The 8,229-nt window shown below is 42.6% G+C and overlaps 1 pseudogene; it reads right to left on the minus strand.

The window, feature by feature from the left end:
* Positions 1 to 2,120: 2,120 nt before the first annotated feature.
* Positions 2,121 to 3,179, minus strand: LOC125519560 (annotated as a pseudogene).
* Between the last annotated feature and the right edge of the window lie 5,050 nt (positions 3,180 to 8,229).

Consider the following 8,229-nt stretch of genomic DNA (forward strand, 5'->3'; position numbering starts at 1 on the left):
TTTTTTCTACGGAAGCGTATTGACGTGTTTTTTCTTTAGGGAAATTCGCATGCATGCTCAGAATTCGTCAATGTCCATTCGTAAAAAATTCAGATTTTTACAATTTTGTTTACAATTTTTTGATTTTACCATTCATGAGGATGCGTCGGAGCTCGCGAGCAGAAACTTAATGTCCCTGGTCTTTTTGCATCTCATGGCCTAGAATTGGAACGATACTCTCTTGGAGGGTGTGGTGAGTAAGCAATACGCAATACTAACTCTTTCCGTTTCTTTTTGGAGAAAGTTGAATAAAGTTGTCTTTGATGTCTCCATCGTTGACAATTCAATCCGGTACTTGAAAGCCCGTATTTAGCCTCGTAATCCTGCATCACCCAGACATTGATAGAAGTTGGCCAGGGAGTCAAGCCATCTAATAAAGCAAGTGTACCCACCTTGTCGAACAACTTCCCGTCATGGAACGAATGGGGTGGACCACGCGTCTATCGGAATGACCCTGATTCTACGTCGAGTACAATAATGTCTCTACGGCCTCCCATAATGTGTCTGGCTCCATAAATACTCTAGTTCAGTCTCCATGGTGATGGAATCGTGGTAAGCAGGAGAACATGCGTGTGGTTAACCGAGTTATAGATGTACAACTAGTTACCCCGAGAAAATATAAAGAATCCATCACAGGATCCTTTGCGACGATCATGACAACGGTGTTCAGAGCCCCGGAGGAAAGTTCCGAGCTGCCGATGGGCAATGGCGTCACGAACGACGACGAGGGTGGTGGGCCGCCTGTGGCCATCGACAATGGGGAGCAACGGCTAGCAGCAATGGTGCTCATGCAAGAATCTACGTGTGGATGTCACACTGCGATGGCTAGCAGCCATGGTGCTCACGCAAGAATCCGGGAGTGGATGTCACACTGAGTAATGACATGGTGATGGCACGACAGCGGCTGACGTCCTTCGACGGCTACCGATGAGTATTTTTTCAATGAACTTCTCGGGCAGGACCTCGGGCAGGGCCGTGCCTCTCTTTCCCGGCATCGTAGTGCTCCGAGGACTCCGGTCGGTTGGAAAGACACAACAAGACTTAGTCCAACAACAGCGTGAATCAAAAAGAGAGGCAAGTAATGTGATAGAAAGCTTGTTAATATTATTTCTAATGAGGTTACAAATACTACTATTCAAACGGGTGTATTTTCAAATGATGACAAAGTTACAAGTCTTAATTTTTGATTGTGATCTCGGCCATAGTTTTGTCTTGGACGCCCCACCCTACGATTTCAGTGTGATCTTGGCCAGTAATCCTCCGTCGATTGGTTGGTGTGCTGCTATGCTCTCTTCCTCTCTTGATGCACCGGATCGTATATGAAATCTCTTCATTTCTTCAAATTCCAATATTTATTACTGCAGGTGGCCAGGCTAAGATGATGTCTCTGTCTTGTGGAAGATGCACATTGCATGATTAATATAACTACCAAAATTCGGAGGATGAAAATAAATATTTCTGGGTGCTATGTTGGGTAATTTCCAACAAAAAATGGCAACTAATTCCTATTCTTAGATTCAGTGTCACTCGGTCATGTTTTGTTTCTTATGCATTTAGGCATTAGCTACTCTTCTTAGCGTTAATGACAAGTACATTTACTGTATCTTTATTATACAATGACAAGTGCAAGTGATGAACGTGTGTAGGACCTGAAGAGTGGATGCAACCAACTCAAGACATGGTGTTCACTAGTGAAATCAAGTGATGGCTAAGTCGAATTATACACTAAATAGAAGCCAAATACACTAGTAAAGATAGAGTGATGGCTAAACTGAAGCCACACTCGTTACTATGAAACATAATATATTTAATTTTTTAAAAGTGTTCATCCCACATTTAGAAAATGTTCATAATGCGTAAAAAAGTTTGCTCAAATTTTAAAAAATGGTTGTACCATTCAAAAAGAGTAATGTGACATTTCCATGCTAGTCACTCATTTCAAGACAATGTACGTTGCATTTAAAAAATATTATACAATGTAAAAAATGTTTTGTGCACTTCAATATCAGCGTGCGTTACAGTTAAAAGAGCTACGAACAAAAGGCATGTCAAGGGAAAAGCAAAATAGAAGTAACGACCATTCAAATATATGCTCTGCAGAATGGAGGCTTTAGAGTCTACTCACGACCTCATATGCACCCTCGTGAGCGGGAAAGTCGAAAACAATAGTGAAAGAAATAAAAAAAACTGATTTTTTGAACAAGCATTGATGAATTCTTAACATGTGTGCAAATTTTTATTAAAAAACAACACATTATTGAACTGATGTCCCCCTTGAGCTGATGCACCAGGTCGTCCACCTTGTTCAAGTCTACCACGGGCTTGTTCCTGGGTATCGCAAAGCAGAGTGGACGAAATCAGTACCCAAGATGAGATGACGAAAGCAGATGGAAAGAAGGGGGTTTAGGGGCGGACAGCAGGCCGGCGATGTCGTTGAGGATCCTGTTGGCATTGGTGATGAAGAGATTGATGACCTCAGCGACGAAGCCTGGTGCTGAGCTACCATCCTCGTCCAGCGACTGCAACTACTGGAAATACTCGTCCACCATACCCTAGATGGATCACTTCACAAGGAGCTAAAGGCATAGTCGGCCAGCAACCACACGGGTCTAGTAGGGGGTGAGAGTGGACTGACCATTGCGAACATGGATGTGACAAGGGTGTTCAGCTGGGCCATGAGCGCGATAGCTGCCATGGCGATCGATGGGGGGAGAGGAGCAGGTGCTGAAGTGATCTGAAGCTGTGGTGGCTGCGGCGGAGTTGTCTAGAAAGAGTGGAGGAAGCTTAGGGACAGATCCCCTTATATGCTCGTCCAACGACTGCAAGTACTGGAAATACTCGTCCACCATACCCCAGATGGATCACTTCACGAGGAGCTAAAGGCATAGTCGGCCAGCAACCACACGGGTCTAGTAGGGGGTGAGAGTGGACTGACCATGGCGAACATGGATGTGAGAAGGGTGTTCAGCTGGGCCCTGAGCGCGATAGCTGCCATGGCGATCGATGGAGGGAGAGGAGCAGGTGCTGAAGTGATCTGAAGCTGTGGTGGCTGCGGCGGAGTTGTCTAGGAAGAGTGGAGGAAGCTGAGGGACAGATCCCCTTATATGCCCGGACGCACGAGGCTGTCCGCACGAAGACATGTGGCCGGGAGTGCCCTCCTTTAACAGTATACTAGTGGCTCGGCCGGGAGCCATTAAGGAGCTAGATGTTGTCGACACCGGATGCAGCGAGATGGGCGCCGGTCATGGCTCGTCGGATGGGTCCTCCTCTGGCCATTGATGGTTGGCATCTCTCTAAAAAGAAACAACCTGGAGATGTGGAAATACGAACAAGAAGTATAGTGGTGGCTGACTGAGATTGTCTTAAGGATTGATCGAGGGCATCCAGAATGATGACGGAAATGATTCCGTGTTTGTGTTGCTCGTCTCATCTCGACGCAACGCGCTCGTGTTTGAGGACAACATGACAAAGAAGAGACGGAACATAATTGTATATATCCAACTCATGTTCAGTTCGCTCTACAACAAGCGAGTTCAGTTCAATAATGGAATGAATTGTTCCGGCTAAAAACAGAAGATAAAACTCCACAATGCTCGCTCTCAAGTCAGCGACCTTCCATTTGATTGCTTCCGTATACAAATGAGTAGTTTGTTGCATTGTTTTCTCGCGCCTAAGTCAGCCCATGCGGTGACGTGCTGGCTCAGCCGGGAGCTATTAAGACTACCCACAGTGGAAGTAACATAGATAGTAATATCACACATATCTCGATAAAATAGATAATGTGGCAACTAATAAATGAAGAAAGAAAGAAAAGTGATAACATAGCTAGTTACTAGTAGTATGAGTAACATTACACATATCAAGGCAAGATGAGTCTATAGACTAATAAATGAAATGTTGCATGTTACCACACATATGTTACTTCCCACAGTAGATATAGTAACATAGACTAGTAACATATGCATGTTATTAATCTATGTTACTACCCATCATGGCTAGTCTAACAGCTAAAGGATGACGCCGCGGAATGCAGCCAGATGAGCCTCTTGTCAAGGCTCTGACCACTCGTTCCATGCAGTCCTCCACTGGCCATTGCTGGCGGACATCTCTAAAAACCTGGAGATGTGTGCTTACGAAGGAAGTGTTTAGTGGCTGGTTGATGAGATTGTCGTTTGGAAAATCATGAACAATTAATTAATTATGAGTTTGTATCGCATGCACATTAAGAAGAGGCGGTTGTCATCACGTGCTAGTTTATACACGAGTTCTTCTAGGAATATATATAAGTCCAAGGGTGGGGCAAGTAGACGTGACGTCACTCATGAGCTAAGAATACTCAATACTTGTATTATGAAAGTATAATTTGGTTAATTTGTTAAAAGTGTTCATCGCACATTTTAAAACTTGTTCAATAATTAAAGTTTGCTCAACTCTTGGAAAAGGTTTGCACCACCGAAGAAAAGTAGAAGTGACATTTTTTTTCATGCATTTCAAGAAAATGCACGTGACAATTTCAGAAAATGTCAAACATTCTAATTCTTTTTATGTAATCCATAACAAAATGTTTCGTATCACTCAAAAAGAATGCACGTTACACTTAAAAACATGTTCACGTGTTTTAAAAAAATGTTGAGAACTTGTGTCTACAGAAAGTTCACATGTTTAGAAAAAAGAAGTATCTACAGAAAGTTCACATGTTTTTTTTTTAAAATGAAGTATCTACAGAAAGTTCACATGTTTAGAGGCTCCCAATCAACGTAACACGTAGTAGGGAGGGGTGGAGAGAAGCAATTCAAGCGAACGCGCTTCTTTTGGATCGAAATCATTGAAATAAATCTTGTTGATGCAGGAGTTACCGGAAAAATAAATCCTAGTTGGACGGATTCATTTTCCTGAAATTCAAATCATAGAAAAAAATAGCTCTCCAAATGGAGGGGTCGAGAGCACCAACACAATTGGATGTGCATTTTCTTTTCAAGATAAATATCACTGAAAAAAATTCCGTTGCGTTTTACAGAAATACAAATCATAGAAGAATGAAATTCATCAAAATAAAAAAGGACTTACGTCACTTTGCACGTCTGCCCCCCTACACACACGAAGTCACATTTGTGAGGCCAGCGAGCTAGGGTGACGGGCCGACACGAACGGGCCCGGACAGAAGTACATCGTGACTGCCTTTTTGCCTCGGCACGCCAGGCTTGCTTCCTCGGCGAACGATAGGTCAGCAGCACGCTACTTAAGTTGGAGCATAGATACCTGAGCTATCGAGGTGGTACAATACGAAATAACGGTACAAAAAAATATGTGTTGCTCGGCCGGGTCGGCCCAGCCCACCAACTCAATTTGACTACGTTGCGACTCGTGTTTTTCTGTTGCTGCTGTGGAAGGATTGCGACTCGTGTTTTTAGTTCCAAGTCGTTCGAGTTGCACGCGTATTTTTGCTTCTCAACAAAAATATGTACAGTGTGTTGCAATGGGAGATAAAATAGCATGCATTTAAAGTCAGTGAGAGTTATAAGCGCAAGCAAAACCTTGTATGCACACAAAAAAGGAACATTGAGCTTCTCGGTTTCGCCACGTGTGAAGGAATCAATACGCTATTTTTCCATTTTTCGATCGAGGGCATTTAAAAATTATGTTACGTTACATATAAGGCCCATGAGTTACTCAATCTACTCTTCCTTTCAATCATTTCAATCGAGGTGATTTTACGGTATGAAGTTTCTAAATATTCTAGGAAACATGAACAATTTTTTAAATCCTGAACACTTTTTTGAAAATTATGTACACTTCTAAAAAAACATGAACAAAATATGAAAGGGAACATCTTTTCAAATTCATAAACATTTTCTGAAAACACCAACTTTTTTTATAAAAACATGAACATTATTTGAATTTGTCAACATTTTTTTAAAACAGAAACATTTGCTGAAAAATTCATAAGATTCTTAGAAAATGTGTATCTTTTATACACGAACATTATTTTGAATTTTGAAAATTTCACTAAAACATGAATATTTTTTAAATTCCAATTCTAAACTTTTTTTGAGAATTTTTAATTTACGAAATAAATTGTGAAATAAAATTAAACTTCGAAAGGAAAAAAGTGATAGGTAAGTAGAATAAAAATAGAAGTGAAACACAGAAAAAAAAGAAAAATGGGCCAGCCCATTATTGATTGTCCAGTGCGACCTTCGAGTATTCGTTGCCATGTGCGGAAAATAGAGTTTCCCTAGCTGCGTGGGCAGAAAAATAATAAGTGGGCTGATTTCCCTGGGCCACGGCGCGCAACCCACGTACGGAAATTATATTTGTAGCACACAAATGCATAAGAATTTAGTACCACCTCGGATAGAAAGAAAAATCTTTTTGGCGGTGAACGGATGAAAAAATTGGCGAAACCCACCTTGCTTTATTAGTAGGTATAGATATAGATGAAGTATCTACAGAAAGTTCACATATTTTAAAAAATGTTCACATGTTTTTAAAAAATGAAGTATCTACAGAAAGTTCATACGCTCCAAACATATGTCCTATTAGTATCGAGGAGGCCAAGAAAATCGTGTGCACACACATCAACGATTGCATCTTTTATCAGAAACAAACACGTGGAGAAAACCAGGTGTTCAGTGTGCAATGCTTCTCGATACAAGAAGTACAGAAAGAAAACTTCTCAGAAAGTTATATGGTACTATTCCTAAGGAAGAAAGCTCATGCGCGGGCTTGGATGTTACTTTGCGCCATGACATGGCGACGGCACGACAGTGGCCGACCTCCTTGGGCAGCAACCTGATGAGTATCTTATCAATGATCTCCTTGACCAGGTCCCCGAGCAAGGTCACGCCTCTCCTGCCCGGCATCGTAGTGTTCCGTCGACTCCGTCAATCAGAAAGAAACGACAATATTTACTCCAATAACTACTTGAATCAAGAAGCGAAGCAAGTAAAGTGATAGAAAGCTTAAGTTTTGCATTGATCAATAATGGCAAAATTTACATGGGTCTTGATTATACATTGAAAAGTTCAAATGATGAATATGTGTAGGACGTGGAGAGAGTGGACGCAACCAACTAATGACTTGGTGTTCACTAGTGAACAGAAGTGACGGCTAAACCAAATTACAAACGGAACCGAAGGCAAATACACTAGTGAAGATAAAGTGACGACTAAACTAAAGCCACACACAGTGCTAGCTTAACAAAAAATATACTTGGAAAGCGAGACCCTTGGAGAGTCCTGCAACGACAACGAGCTATGTGCGCATCATGACTCATGAGCATGTTCTGTCGCTTGTAATTAACTAGCTTGAGCGCTAGCTGAAGATGGGGAGAGTAAATCAAGAGAACACACCCAAGGAGAGAGTGAGACAACAACGGCCAGTTCGGGCGGGGACAGTGCTCACTTCCATTGGGGGAGAAGGTGGTGGAGACGGCGCTCGTCAAAGGAGCGGCTCGGTTGAGTGAGTGAGGCAACGCCAGGGCGAACGGTCAAACCGTGTCGGGCCGTGCTCTTCCGCAACTAGGCTAGGAGGAGAGCTGGAGCTGGAGGCCATAGCACAAACTTCCAGTGTGTGGAGGGAGGCAAGCAAGCACAATCCGGTATGCGGGAGGCAGGGCAGGAGCCGCGTCGGCAGGGTGGATGGGCATGTCGAGACAGAAGCTAAGCTCACCTATAGGGAGCAAGTAGACGTGATGTCACACATGTGTTTTTTTCCTTTTTATTTTGTTTAAATTTTAGAAAAATAATAAATACTTGTATTACCAAAATATAATTTGGTTAATTTTTTAAAAGTGTTCGTTGCACATTTAAAAATTGTACAAAAAACAAAGTTTGCTCTACTCTTAGAAGATGTTTGCACCATCCAAGAGTGGTGGGCCGCCTGTGGCCATCGACAATGGTTAGCGACGGCTGGCGCCAGCGGTACTCACGCAAGAATGTGGGTGTCGATGTCACACTTCGTCACGACATGGTGATGGCACGGTAGTGGCCAACGTCCTTCAGCGGAAACCTGATGGGTATGTTTTCAATGACCCCCTCGGGTAGGGCCGTGACATTCCTTGCCGGCATCATAGTGCTCCGTCCACTCCGGTCAGTTGGAAAGACAGGACAAGATTTAGTCCAACAATGGCTTGAATCAAGAAGAGAGGCAAGTAAGGTGATAGAAAGCATAAGTTTTACATTAATTAGT

This window comes from Triticum urartu, chromosome 7, assembly GCF_003073215.2.
Source record: "Triticum urartu cultivar G1812 chromosome 7, Tu2.1, whole genome shotgun sequence".
Lineage (NCBI taxonomy): Eukaryota > Viridiplantae > Streptophyta > Magnoliopsida > Poales > Poaceae > Triticum > Triticum urartu.